The 14,619-nt window shown below is 32.7% G+C and overlaps 1 pseudogene; it reads right to left on the reverse strand.

The window, feature by feature from the left end:
- LOC134384434 (potassium channel subfamily T member 2-like) overlaps positions 1–14,619 on the reverse strand; it is a 110,361-nt pseudogene that overhangs the window by 13,713 nt on the left and 82,029 nt on the right.

A 14,619-nucleotide genomic window follows, 5' to 3' on the forward strand; every position in this document is an offset into this window, starting at 1 on the left:
TGTGAGAGCTATTCTGATGCTAATCCCATCCAGTATTTTACTTTGAATACTGCATTATTCACCTTTAGGAGGTTTAATTTGGCTTCCTTTATACCTTCAGTTTACCTCCTTATCATGCTCATGTTTCTTCTACCATCCTAAACACATAGAGTATATTATAGCAACTACTTGAACATCCATTTTTTTCTGAATCTGTTTCCATTGATTGATTTTTCTACTGGTTATGGGTCATTTGTTCTTATTTTAGGTCTACCTTCTTGACCTGGAAAGGGCTTAACTCATTTATTTCTCTTCTCTCAGGAAACACAGTTATATGCTTTCTTTTGTCCAATGTCCGCACACTATTGTTTCATATTTTTCCAGCTATTTAAGTTTAGAGCATAAATGGTTGTCAGAATCGGAAGTTCCTCCTTGTTGTTTTAGTGCGTGTAGAAAGCTGAGTCTGCCGTCTTGTTGAGTGCACTCGACCCATAACAAAATGTTAAAAGTAAAAAGTACACTCAACCAGTTAACTTTCTTTGTCAATGGCAAAAAATATTTTATTTTTTTCAAATTGGCCACATTTTTCTTACACATATGCCAATGCATGATATTTGAATTTCCAGACATATAAATAAAATATATGTATATATTTATAAATATATGTATAAATTCAGTTAAGTTAACTATGGCGATAAATTATTTAAAAATATTGGCATTGAACAATTAATGTTCTAGGAAGAATATGATACAACTAGATGAAGTAAAACTTTATGGTTTAATTTAAGGAGATATGGAAAATGTATTGCCTAAATATTTTCATTTACTACAAATCATCAACTCATCAATTACCCTTGTTGAAAGCTTTATTGCTTTATCTATTAAGAAAAACCATTTAGTTTGTTTTGTTCTATTAATGTTCTATGGACAGAATGAGATTAACATAAACCAATAACAAGCAAAAAAACTGTATCCTTATGTTTCTGAGTACACTGTGTGAGAATGGACTAGTTCTAGACATACAGAATAACACAAAAACATCATCCATTTTCTGGGAATCTATACTGGGAACATACTGATCACACACACACACACACACACACACGTATTAACACTATGCATTCAATTATATAGGGAAAAGTTAAATGATATAGCTCTCTGAGCAATAAAAATCCAGGGCTTATTTGTTTTGAAATAATAAATTGTTAAGCAAGTCGTTAGAGTGATCTCAAGTAATTACTCTTTCTAAGCCCTAAATATTGCCACTATTCTAAAAGAAAATGACTTTTCTGTCTTTGGTAATATGTTTTAGGATAAATCTGTGAAAAATTTTGTGTTAGAGAAAAATACCTGACACATTTATTAGAATTTGGAGAAATTTTCTGTTCAAAAAACCTATGAAAATAAGCAGTGAATTACATGAGTCTGAAAACAGATGGTCATGGTGTTACCGTTACTAGCACCAGCACCAGCACTGCTACTATTGCTACTGCTACTACATCTATCTATCATAGCTTGGGTAGGAATAACAAACCTTTCCTGTTAGCTTTGCTCATTTCTTTTCCATAAGAAAGGCAATGACTGAGAACTAAGTCATCATTTTAGCTATTAAGAAGGTTCTTGGTTAATCTAGCCACAATTTCAGGAAAATTATAAGTTTACATTAAATAATACGGCTTTCTGATGGATATAATAAAAGACAGGTCTCGACGCTATTAATTACCTCTTTGTTATTTCAAATGATTTCTTTTTATTTTCCCTTTGGCTTTCCATCTTTTACTAACAGTATGAACTATAATAATTCATGTCAAAATCAGCTAGCCCTTATAGCAGGAGTCACACCAGGAAGACTTCACTTGCCAGCTCACACTATGAAAAGTGCCTGCCATTCTATGAGCTAATCATTAAGTATCTGTTAATAGTTAGAAAGAGTAATTTTAGTGAGTGTGAGAGCCATTCCAAATAGAATGTTGAAGAATAATGCTAGTTATTAACAGACAGAAAATAACAATTATTCACATTGCAGAGTAGCTGATAGGTTAAGAAACCATTTCCCATGCATTCTATTATTTGACAGTTATAACTATCACATCACGCCCCTGGGAAATACTTTCTTATCCTCACTTGATGGTTGTAGAATGTGAAGTTCAGAGAGATAGTGACTAGCCCCAAAACACACATCTTTGAGTAGAATATGTTTTAAAAATTATATTAATTTACAAAAAAAATCAATAAAAAGCAATCAAAATTTGTAAATAGTCACTCTATATATTTTCCCAAGGAATACAGGTCCTCAAATTCTATCTCTGACATCCTTAGAATCAGATGTGCTTCAGAAATGAATTTTTCAGAGTTAGAAAGAGATGCTAGACAAATAATGTATATTATGTAACATCCTCAGCAGGGTCTGAAGTAGCAGACAAATTCATATTTCTGCAAGGAAATATATGAATGTTTACAAAAAAATAAGATAAATAAAAGATACAAATAGTTTCAAGCAGTTTGCATCAGTTTCTGCATCCAAACTAGCTTTAGTGCCAAACTCACTTAAAAACTTTTTTTCAGAAGTTTTGTATTTTGGAATTTCAAGGGAGGTATTACGTACCTGTAATCTAATAGAAGTCTTTTGGGAATAGGTATATGTTTATCTCAGATAATACAAGTATAAGCATTTATATTATTTTGGGGTATTTCAACCTAACCTGTAGAGATAGACCTTATATCAAAGAATCTTAAAAATTCTAATTATTGCAGGGACAAAGTCGACTTTCGGTACCTTATCCATGTTAATTACTCTGAGCAAGGAATTTAATGTCTCAGAGCTTTGTTTTTATCTTATAAAAGGTAAGAAAATGTATCTCCACTACTTTACTGTTGAGAGTTTTCATGTGGTATTATATAAGCATAATACAGGTATAAAAATCTTGCCCTTGGTCTTAAAATTGTCTTTAATGTTTCCTTTTGAAATTTATCTTCATATTTTCCTCAACAACTGCCAATTCTTTCACAGTCATAAAGCAATAATTTCTATAGCCTCGAGCATCAAACTTTATAAATTTACTGAGGGAGGGTTCGTAAACTTGGTACTGTTGAACCTCTTTTTAGGCCTAGCATATCTTTTTGCCACTAAAAATACGTTAACATTTTTCTCAGATATGAAACCCTGAAATCAATCACGAAAACATTAGGCCACATAAAAATAACATCCCACGTAAGCCATGGTCCATGAGACCATTTTCTATAAATCATAACTTTACATTCTTTAGTTAAGGAAAGATAATCCGGAAATACTTGATCTGTAAGTTATGACAGTGTTGGCTGCCCTGAGATATTAGTGATGACTTGTATTTTAAAATTATTGCCAATTGATTGAAAGAACATATTAGCAGTTTAGAGAATTTTTAAACTTTAAGTATTTTCCAATGTTTCATTATAATTTACCTGCTGTTTGAGATATTGCCAGTTTTTTCCTTTAGAAATATAAAAATAAAATGTCTAATGTGTCATTTCTAAAGCAGCATTATTCTGCAAGTTTGAGAATTTCACATGTGATTCTCATACAAATACTTTGTTAAAAACTTAAATTCAGAAGAAATACAGAGAACACAAATTCAGAAGGAAGACAGAGAAAGAGGATCCAAGAAAAAATACGCCTGTTGATGGATCAAGAAAAATAAGGATAATTTATATTTGATAATGTTCTCTCAAAATGGGATAGGAAAAAAAGAAATGGGTTAAAAGTAAATGTGAGGTGGTAATATGAAGACATGGAGTGTAGTTTGATAAAAGAAAGATAACAAGAGAAAAGTTGAACACTACGAAGTGTGTGTACACACGTGCATGTGAGCATGCACAAACATGTACGTGTGTGTGTGTGTGCATGTGTGTTTGCATTAGGATAAGGGAAGAACATCTGTTTAGTTACAGGAGAAACTGAAGAAGAAAAATACAGATGAAGGATTATGAAAGAGTGAGATTAGCAAACACAATTTGATTTTGATGGAGCCTGGAACAAACAGGATCAGCAGTATAGGCCAATAATTCTTTCTTTTTATCTGGAGCAACTAACTATAAAATTAATTTGGAAGAAGAAAAATCCAAAAATAGCTAAGAAAATACTGAAAAAGTAGAGTGCAGAGGACCATACCCCCACCCAATATTGAAATATACTGCAAAGTCTCTATAATTAAAAACAGTAGGTACTTTTGCCTGTAGATAGATCAAGAAAAATAAGGACAGACAGACCATTGTAACACAACAAAAGGTCTAGAAATAGACCCAATCAGGTGTACAAATTTGGGATCTGGAAAAAGCAGGATGTAAAATCATTAGAGGAGAGTATGTATTTTAATAACTGGTGTTGCATAGCTAAATATGGAAAAGTATATTGGAAAAGATTAAAATTTGTCCTCTTGCTGACCCTGTACAACAGAATAAATTCCAAATACATTAATACATCAGATATTTAAACAAAAAATATGAAACCAAATAAATAATAAAAGAAAACATGGCAGAATTCCTCTTTAAATTGGGAAGGAGAAAACTTCTCTGTTACTCAAAATCAATAAACAGTAATGAAAATGATAAAAATTATACTAATAATATTGAATAGCAGAAGTAAAGGAAAATATATAAGCAGTTTCTAGAACTATTGGAGTAAGTCTATAAAAATTGGCTACAGAAATAAATAGTTCAGTGTAAAGAGCTCTTAATCATGTGAAATTATAAACCTCACCACAATAGCAAGATACACTGAAATACTTTTTTTAAAAAAACCTATCAGATTGGTAAAACACCCCAAAGTCTGACAATCTATTCCGTTGACAAGCTTTTGAGAAAACTCTCATAATTTGCTAGTATAAATGAAAAATGATACACACCTAAGGAGGAAAATTTAGCCAATAGCAAAATTACATGTACATTTAATCCTTAATCCAGTAATCTCTCTTTTAGAAATCCCTCTGAAAGATACACTGGGAAGAATACGAAAGATGTATGCATAAGCCTATTTATTGCAGGACTATTTGTAATGACAAAAGACATAAAGGACTAGTTAAGTAGATTGGTACATTCGTACAATGGAGTATTAGACAGCTATAAATAGAAACAAGGCCTATTTCTATATTCAAATAAGCCAGTGATTTTCAGAATGTACTGTTAAGTGAAAGAAGCAACATAAGAAAAATGAACATATCATACCACCATTTATATTTTAAAATTTATGTTTAAAAAATGAAAGCATAAATCATAAATTTCATCAAAAACATGTCACCCATGAGGAAAGAAGAAGATTGTGTGGTGGTGACAGGTATAGATGTTGAATTTCTTTCAATAATCTTTGTATTCAACTTTGACTATGGAGCTATGTAAATTGCTTACATAACTAGTAAAATTGAATTTTAGAAATAGCAATCCCTGAGCTTCAAAAACAAAACTAAATGTCACTTTATATCCATTTGGTGATATAACCACACTAAGAGTTACTATTCCAAGATTCAAACAGAATAATTTTACTATACATCCCCCATTGGGCAATACTTTAATGAGTGCATAAACAAAATAAAAATACACATTTTTAGTAATTATAATATTGATATTGTTAGGAGAAATTAAAATTAATTCTCTCAGCCTATTTTGCCTTTATTTTATTTTATTTTAAATTTTATTTCTGAAAATACATTGTACTTGATTTTCATGCTCCTTTACCCATTCCTCTCCCCCCTCCCCTCCCCCCACTACACTGTATCTGTTCACTTGACTTAAATAGTTCAAGGAATTTTTGTGGTTATTTTCTCTTCTTCCTTCCTCGCACCTTTATTTTTGTGTGTGTTTATTTATTTATTTATTTTTAGCTCCCACAAATAAGTGAGAACATGTGGAATTTCTCTTTCTGTGCCTGACTTGTTTCACTTAGTATAATTTTCTCTAAGCCCCAAAATAGTACTTGCTTGCTTATGGCATCAGCCCCATTGTTAATCAATTGCTCACATTCTCTGTAACCATGTCTGCATATCACGTTAGCTGCCACCCTGGCCACATGAATTCTGAGAAAATAAAACCTACTATTGCATTAGCCACATGAATGCTGAGAAAATGAAATCTAAAAAAAATGAAGAGTCTGCCTATAAAACCCTGTGAAACTTAAGCTCAGAGCTCAGATCTTGGAGTGTTAGCTCATCTGGGTCCACCGGTGTAATAAAATACCTGACTCTCCAACCCTCTGAGTGCCAACCGCTTCTCTGTCAAGTTCATTCCATAACAATATCAGCATTTAACAATTATTCTGAGAATGTTTTATCTATATTGTGAAAAAACTATATACTATAATTCTATCATTTTTCTCACTATTGACAACCACTAATGTCAGTGTGGGAGAAAGGGCACATAGATATGACAGAAAAAATTAAATAAAAAACTCTGTAGACCAGGATTTCAATTGCAAGTATCTGTGTTAACTAATGAAATTTTTAAAAAATGTCTCTCTCTCTCTAATCTGTCTATGTATCATCAATCTACCTATTATTTCTCTATCATCTGTCTATGTATCATCTATCTATATAATTATCTATCAGTCATCTTTCTATCTTTCTTTCTTTCTATCTATCTATCTATCTATCATCTATCTACCTTTTAGCTCTGTCCACTGAAAAAGACCTAGAAACAAAGACAAAAACCCAGTAAAACTGAGCATCTCTAAATCTTTATTATGGTCTTGAAATATTATTTCCCACTAAAAGAAACTGAGGATTCATGAAGGGATGATTTATTCCAGGGAGGCAGCATTTAGCCTTGCAGAGAACAAGGGAAGTCCATCGGAGATGGTTGATGTCATGACAATGACTGCAAAGGCAATTTGAAGAGGCTCCCACTGGGCAAATCTGGGAAAATATGATAAATAACATAACTGCCATGGATTAAAACACATAAAATATGTTTAAATCCATGCGTTCATAACAATACCAAAAGACTGGTTAAGAAAAATAAAAAGGGTGTGTGGGGGGAGAGTGCAATGGGCAAATTTAGATTGGAAATTTAGAGCATGGGAAAACCCACAGGACAAAGACTGACTTTTTTAAAGAAATAGATTGTGATAGAAAAAATATGAGAATGGGAAAACATATATTAAAAATGACTTAAAGTTATCATCCATCTCAATGCATGAAACAATTATCCTGATTAAACAAACTATAAAACATTACGGCATTTATGAGATAATTGGAAATGTAAACATCAGGTGAATATTTGATGATTTTAAATACTTACTTTAAATCATGAAAATGGTAGATGGTTATGTTCCTAAAACTAGTCCTGCAACGATAAAGGTATAAATTGAAATATATGATGTCTGATATACCTAAAAATAATATAAGAGGTGAAGGAAATGGGTGGCAGCATACATGAAACAAGACGGGCCATGAGTTGATAAGTGTTAAGGCAGGATATTGGGTGAATATTGGTTTATTATACTATCATTTCTATATTTATTCACGTTTGAAATTTTCTGTGTTAATTAAACCAGAAGCTTTGGTACAGTCTTGCACAGAAAGGGCCTCTTTTCCTTTGACGCTGCCAACCATTTTCAAAACACCCACCCTTCCATCCTTGCCCTCATTCTCAGTGAATGATTTTACCTCCTATTATCTAAAAATTATCTCTCAACTTCCTGTCAAAATACCTATCAAGTTTACTGCATTTAAAAACATGTAACTTTTTCTTATTTCCAAGCATCTAAGCAAAGGACTCCAAATGTGTTCCCGTTCCTGTATTTTTAACTTTTTCACTAAGAGCTCAATCTCAATATTTAAACATGCTCATATTTCTCTGATCTTCCAAAAAAAAACAATTCCTCTTCCTTCTCGACTCTTCCCTCCATCTATCTCCATATTTCTCATCTCTTTTTCACAATGAAACTTCTTGAAAAAATGTCTACTGAGGCAGAGACTTCTAGTTGTTAACTGGTATCCACTTTTCTTGTCTTCTGTATATCTTAGTACTGGACCACCGAAGAAACCCATACGTCCTTGCCAATGGGATACAGTGGAAATAGTGTGTTCAACTACTTTGTAATATCTTTTAATTGTGGAGACAGTTCTTTCTTCTCTGGTCCCTCCTTCCTTTCTCTGTGTGGAAGGTGAACAAAATGATAGGAGTTCTAACTTCATCTTGTATGATAAGGCTTTGAAAGTCTTGATATGCAAGACAAATACAATCTTCAGTCTTATTTAAACCATGGCTACTTTGGGTTTTTCTGTTACTTATAGTCAATCCGAATATATTTAAATCCACCATACCCAAATCCTCACCTAATATCACTCCTCAAGCAACTCAAATCTGGTTTTACACTTATCATTCAACTGATATTGTATTCATTGAGACATATCACTATACTTTTAATACTATTCGGCACTATTAATCATTTATTCCTGTTTCTCCAGTTTTTTTGTTTCTCTAGTCCATCACTTCCCGACATTTTTTCACATGATGGAACACACAGAAAATGATATTTGTGCAGCATATTGGAGGAACAAAACTGCTTATGGCTGGAGGTAACCAGCTTGAGGTGTGGCTCTGACCACCTAGGCCCCATGACCTTCTGAAGGTATAGGGGATCGATGCCATGATGAAACATGTGACCAACTGATAGCATATTCTAGTGCTATGGCATATCTTTGGGGTAACTCAGTTCTAGACACTTAAAATATTTTTTTTTAAATACTTCTTTCCTTACCAGTGTTTTAGAGTTCTCTTGTAGTCTTCACTTGGGGGTTATTTCACCTACTCGTATAGCATTAATTAAAATCTATATGCTGGTGACTCTCAAGTCTATAAACACATTTATTTTTCTTGAGCATCAATATGGAAGAAATCCAGCCTCTTACAGAGCATCACTCATTAGATGTCGCCCAAACACGTGAATTAAATTCATTACCTTCATCCCAAAGTGTTTGTCTTCTTCTAAGCTTAGTGAACGCCACCAGCATACACGCTCAGGCTGGAGCCCTCAAGAGTCATCTTTTAACATTTCTCTTTCTCTCTCCTTTAGATTCCATATCTCGTTTAATTCTCTCCAAGCAGCCAGGCCTACTTAGAAAAAATCAGATTGTGATTCATCATTAAACCAGTTAACATGCAAAACAATAATTGCTTTAAAGCATTCATTCTCAGTGTAGATAATAATGCCTGATGATGCAAAATTTTTGTTTTTTTTTGGAAGTGGGCAAAAAAAGAATGTTACTTTTTTATGTATAAAGAACAGATATTACATACAGTACTCAAACAGATACACAGTATACCTGTGGTATTAATTGAACGCCAGTTCTGGGCCAACCACTTTATCATTCATTATCCCATTTGTCTCTCACAATAAACCTACAATGTAGGTATTATTATTTCCATTCACAGATAAGAAAATAGGCTCAGAGAGGTAATATAATTCAACAAATATACTGGCTGGCACTAAATTATGAGTTCTATAAGTGCAGAGAGGTCTTGCCTGAAGAGGTCACTGTGCTATTCCCACTGCCTGGAATAACAGTGCCTGGCACTGGGAAGGCAACCCAGTAATACCTGGAGAGCGGATGAATTATTGTGAGTTAGGAACAAATGGAGAAGTCCAGAAGACCGTGATGTATTAGATCCCGAATTCTGTTGTTACAGTCACTACGTTATTAGAGGTCTCCAGTACATATTTTAGAATGAATTGATGGATGTAGAGGAAGGTAGATGGACAGAAGGGAGAGAGAAAGAAAGAAAGAAGGAAAGAGAGGGAAAATAGTCGGACAGAATCTGTTTTTCCTTTCTCTAAGAGTATGAAAATTTAATTAACAAATTATAGTAAAAATAAACGAGGTACCTGATAGAGCTCTCATTAGCAAAAACATAGTAGGTTTTCTATGGTTCTCCCATGCAGTCAGCTCATGCATTTTTATGTCTTTAAGATTCAAATTGTTACTCAAACTGTCAGCCACACTGCTTACAGGAACAGAATAAGGTCGTAACGTTCACGACAAACAACTGCAACTTGGATGAGCCATCATTTACTAGAAGTTTTCTTTAAAAGAAAAAGTAGCTGAATAATAACTAACAGAAGTACACATATATAGGACTATAATTTTATAAAAATATAATCATACTCAATGTCATTAAATGGCAGAGAGCTATTAATGAATTTCTAAAATGAGCATCTTTTTTCTTTTAATTTGCTTCTTAATGTACGACATTAAATGAGATTATATTAAAATTACTGGTCTCAAATGACTGTACTACATTTAAATAAGTGAAATATAAATTTCAATTATGAATGGAATCCTGACTCCAACACATTTCAACTATATGTCCTGGAGGAAGATATTTAGCCTCTGAAAGTCAAGTTCATGGAGGGTAGAATGAGACATCTGTCTAATCAGGGTTATGAGAAGTAATGAGAAAGTATAGCATAGTACCTGGCGCAGAGTAATAGTAAACTTTGTTTTTTGTTTTCTTGTTCAAAGAAACACAGGCAACTTCTCTTGAACTCTAATTTAATGGTTAAAATTTCTCCTTGTGAACACTGTCTTAAGTTGAGACTTTAATAATAAAGATGAGGTGGGGGTTAATATGAAATGGACTCTATTTTATTCTTAACCTGCATAATACTGACACAATTTCAGGTCCTGATTTACCAAAATTATAGGTGTGTAGATAGCAAAAGACCTTATTTATCATTTGGTTTTCTTTTGAGTTGACCAAATTTCTTTTTAAAATAAAACTCACACAGTGATGAATGATAGATTTTAGAGTTATCTTTGACTTATTTATTTAAGTTGTGTCTATATGGTCTATATGGTAATCACAGATCAACATAGGAGCCTAACAATTATTGAGACAGATCCATACTATATGAGACAAAGCATTATTTGAGCTTCAAGAGTAAAGCTTTTGAAGAATTTTTGTTTCTGGACAACAAGAAAGTAATGAAATTTTATTGGAAAATTTTGGTTCATTGATGGCTGCTACAGTTAGTTACTTACCAATGCCTCAAATTCATTTTATCCTAGGCCCTAGAATAAGATTTATGGTGTGTGTGTGTATGTGTGTGGGGTGTGCGTGTGTGTGTAAGGGAGACTTTGGAGCCAGACAGACTTCGATGTAAATCTTAGTTTGGTTATTAATGAGCTAATTAGCAATTAACTTAAAAGTTTCTTCATCTCTAAAATGGAAACAGAGGGTTTCGCTCAGAGTTTTTGTGATATTAAAATTGAGATAAGTTATGTAATGGGTTCAGCACAGTGCCTAGCGGACTAAGTAAATGCTTAAAATTTTTAGCATTTTATTTTTATTATTATTTAAACTTTCTATAGGAGATTAGATACATGTCAGTAGTGCTTACAAATTGACCTGTGAAACAAAAATGCAATTCTTTACTAAATTAGAGCCAACTATGTAACTACTGGCAAGAAATCACAAGTCCACATATACAGTAGTTTTAAAGAGCATACCATATCCCACTGTAGAAAGACCCAAGTGCTTCATTCTATTTTTCACAAGTTCAGCAAGCTCTTGTCTTTCTGACCTCCTGTAGAGGTTCAGTCGCTGCTGGGTTATTTTTTCAGCTGTTTTACCAGAGTGTTTTGGACCTTTTCTGCTCAGTCTTCGGGCCCACTGCATGCTCTTTCTCCGCAGCAAGGGGTGGTCCGACTGGTCGCTGGAGGTCGAGTTGCAGTGGTTGCTGCAGTGGTGCCCTGGTTCTCTGGAGTCTTTGGTGTCTTCCCACTCTTCTACACTGATAGATATTTGAGACTTTAAAGGAAATGGGTATTGATAATTAGACATCTTAGGTATAATCACGGCCTACAGTTGAAATAATACTCATTAGTCAGTATCTTGGCATAGTTATATCTTCTCTTGAGAGTTTCCACAGAAAGAGCAAAACCATAATCTTTGATTCTAATTTTCTGTTACTAAAATACTATTAGAAAATAGATTTTCTTGAATTTATATGTAAACAAAATGAAATAGCTGCATCTTCTAACAAAAGTTTTTATGAAAGAATTTAATTTTTTATGCATAAGGGTTTTCTTATCGTACATGACTACTAGCATTCAGTTGTTTGAAACATACAAAAAACTAGCTTTTTATAGCTTTATCCAAGTAAAGTCCGTGTAATAGACTTTTCTACTGCAAGTATTTCACATTCAATTTAAATGACTACTATAAAAATTGTTTTATTTTTGGAATTAGTGATATATTTTAAAGGTTTTTAAATTATTGCTCTTTCTAAAGATGGTACTGGAAGGAACTTTATAAAATGTGAATTAGTTTTTCTTCTTTCACATGCCTCAGAAGAAAACAAAATCACTTTTTAACCCAAGCATTTATCATACACCACACAAAATGTCTTCCTAATTAGAATATTAAAACACATTTCAGAAACTGTTCTAAGTATTTTAAGTGAAAGCATGTTATAAACATTAATGTTTCAGAAATGTATTGTAGAATCACAGCTAGAACTTAAACCAGGCCATTTTCCATAGGAGGGAAAAACAATGAACAAACTCACAAAGTCTATTTTGACTTATACTCTTTTAGTAAATCTGATTTTTAAAGTAAGAAGTTCTCCTTTGATTACAGGTCCTTAATAAGTAAAAGCTTCAGCAAAAACCTTCAGTAAAAGTTTGAGAACTTTTGCTTTTTATTCAAGAAAGTCATCCAAAATGCAATGCTGATCAAAGCAGAAACTCTTACTTTCTAAAAACATGCACAGGCAAATGAACAACTTCTTGAATTTTATGGTACATAGAAGTAGCATTCATGAATCTGCTAACTGTGTTTCTCTCCTTCTATGAATGGAAGCTTGAACTTTAGCTATAACATGCATGTATTGCCCAATTTCAAAGTAATGGAATTTAAATTACCAATGTAAGAAAGATCAGGAAGTAGATCCAATAAAATCCTTTAAAAGTGAACATAAATTATGGAGGCTCAGTCAGTGCCTTACAGACAATTCCCAGTGGCAAGCTATGAAATTATCTCATCTTAAATTCAGCCAAAAATTCAAATATTCATCCACATTTCTATTTCAAAATAGTACTGTGCCAGAGTAACATCAAAAATACTTTATTCAACCTTCGTGTCTCCATGGTAACAGAATATTTGATTAAAAATTTTAGAAACCATATTTTATCTTTTGGAACATGAGTTGGAAGCATTAAAAGTTTTTAATACTGTGGTTTTGCAATAATGGGCATTTTTTATAAGTCTTACCTTACTCTGTTCTCACCTACTTGATAAAATACTGAAAATCCTTTTCTGTGGAAGCAAAATACATAAACTCTTGAGTAATATCTACTATCAGTAAAGAATGTCAATCTTTATTCAGTAGTTTAGATGTAATTTGTACCAAAAATGAAAACGTTGTTCACTAATATTTAGACGCTTGCAGAGTTTATGATCTTAAGTTTATTTGAAGTGATCTTTCTGTCTTTCCAGTCACAAATCCTGATGAGCAATAGTTTGATTTCCTACAAATATGTAGAAATAGTAATCTTGCTAGACCAAATCCTCAAGATATTAAGTTCATGTAATGTCACTTACAATTCAAGTCATGGAATCACAGACTAGTAAATATTCTAAGAGGGAATGTGGGGACTCACTTCTCTTCCAAGCAGAAGATAAAACATTATTTGTCTTTGTGAATACTTTTCCTTAGTCATGCATATCTGGTATTATGTATAGTATGCATCTAAAACATTAACTGAAGCCTGTGTATATATTAGTTAAGCAATATTACCCTATTCATCATTATTCTGAATTCCCCAAAAAGAATATATCGCGATTTATACATAAAAATCTAAAAGTATCTCAAGTCCTTTTTTCCCATAACTTCATAAAATAAGTAACATCTCTTTGTAAAATTCATTTTAATTAGAGAAAAAAGTGAGAAAAACTTTGAGATTAATTTTAAGAAATTCAAACCCAAAACAAATAAATCATTCTTTATATGTTTGGAATTTTCATGCCTTTTACTCATCCCTCTAAAATAACATAATGAAAAGCACACTGAATTTTTACATATTAATACACACAAATTTGCATGCTATTATGGACGTTTCCAAGTTCATTCCTTACAAAAAACTGCATAACCTCTATTAAAAAATGAGAATAATAACACCAATTTTCTATCATATAGAGTATACTAACATTTATAAAGCAAATGTCTTTCACAGGGCCTCCAAGCCCTGTAGTTTTAGGTATAACCTAGCCTTTTAAAATTACATATAGAAATGTTAAGTTTGAAAAGACAGGAAACTTTCCCCAGGCTATAGTCTCTGTTGTGGATATAGAATTGTAACACAGCAAAGTTGCTGGCTCTCAAGGACAGACGTCCTTGGAGTAGGTTGACCTACTGATTAGTGTATGTTAAGAAAGTTACTTGAGTGTTATGTAAATATGCTAAGGAAATTGCTGTAGGGAAAGACAGTATTTGCTAAGAACAAGTTTGGTTGGTGGATTGACTTAACCTTTTACAAATTGCATTATGGAATGTCACTTTGTTATTTCACTGATGTTACCAGCTTCTATTGTTAAAGTATACTTAGCCATAACTCCAGTTATGTTCTTTGTGTGTAACTTCCTGGTCTGGAGAATAAATACAGGGAGAGA

The sequence above is a fragment of the Cynocephalus volans genome, chromosome 8, assembly GCF_027409185.1.
Source record: "Cynocephalus volans isolate mCynVol1 chromosome 8, mCynVol1.pri, whole genome shotgun sequence".
Classification (NCBI taxonomy): Eukaryota; Metazoa; Chordata; class Mammalia; order Dermoptera; family Cynocephalidae; genus Cynocephalus; species Cynocephalus volans.